Source organism: Pteropus medius, unplaced genomic scaffold (genome assembly GCF_902729225.1).
Source record: "Pteropus medius unplaced genomic scaffold, Ma_sr-lr_union100, whole genome shotgun sequence".
Classification (NCBI taxonomy): Eukaryota; Metazoa; Chordata; class Mammalia; order Chiroptera; family Pteropodidae; genus Pteropus; species Pteropus medius.
The window spans coordinates 13,038,151-13,038,948 of NW_024352785.1; the positions used below are offsets into that span (position 1 = coordinate 13,038,151).

The following is a 798-nucleotide window of genomic DNA, read 5'->3' on the forward strand; positions in this document are numbered from 1 at the left end:
TAAACAAATAGGGCCTTTTCTGCTTTCAAACAACTTGAAATTTAGCATAGGAAAAATTTCTCTATTTTATAATCATGATTATAATACATAATAGTGTTGTAAATAATATGTATAGTAGTACATGATTATAATATATAATATGTAATAGTAGTACATGATTATAATATATAATACATGATTATAGTGCATAATAAAATACAAATCTATAAGAGTGGTATAAATCAAATATTCAGAAGAAGAGGAGGACATTTGTTTTGGGGAAAGGAAAGAGAGGAAATACTTTGTAAAGGAAATGATACTTGAAATGTATATTCTAAAAATTGAGACTTTTCATTTAAAAAGTGGAATTGTTTGTCAAATATTTATCTTTTTCTTTTTTTAAAAAAAAAAATGCCTACAGCACCTGGTATTCCTAGGTGGTCTCCCATCCAAGTACTAACCAGACCTGACCCTGCTTAGCTTTCGAGATCAGACGAGATTGGGCATGTTCAGGATGGCATGGCCATAGACAGCAAAGGTTTTTCTATTAGAGTAAGACAAGACATGCATTATATTCCAAAAATAGGATGAAGACAAGACAATGAAGAACAGAGGTAAGAGATGAGGCTGGAATGGAAGACTGAAGCCCACAGGAGAAGATATACATATAGATGATCGAGGTTCTCTGTTGTGCAATGGTTTAGATATGGGAGTTGTGGGAGAAGGTAGTGAAAAATGCCTGACATGTTGAGAGTGCTCCAATGGGAGGCAGCTGATCCATAAATAGAAATAGGTCAAGTGGATTTGCCAGTTACTGTG

At 33.5% G+C, this 798-nt stretch overlaps 1 pseudogene; it reads right to left on the minus strand.

Annotated features, from left to right (window-relative positions):
• Positions 1-391: 391 nt before the first annotated feature.
• On the minus strand, positions 392-510 carry LOC120590956 (uncharacterized; annotated as a pseudogene).
• Positions 511-798: the final 288 nt, after the last annotated feature.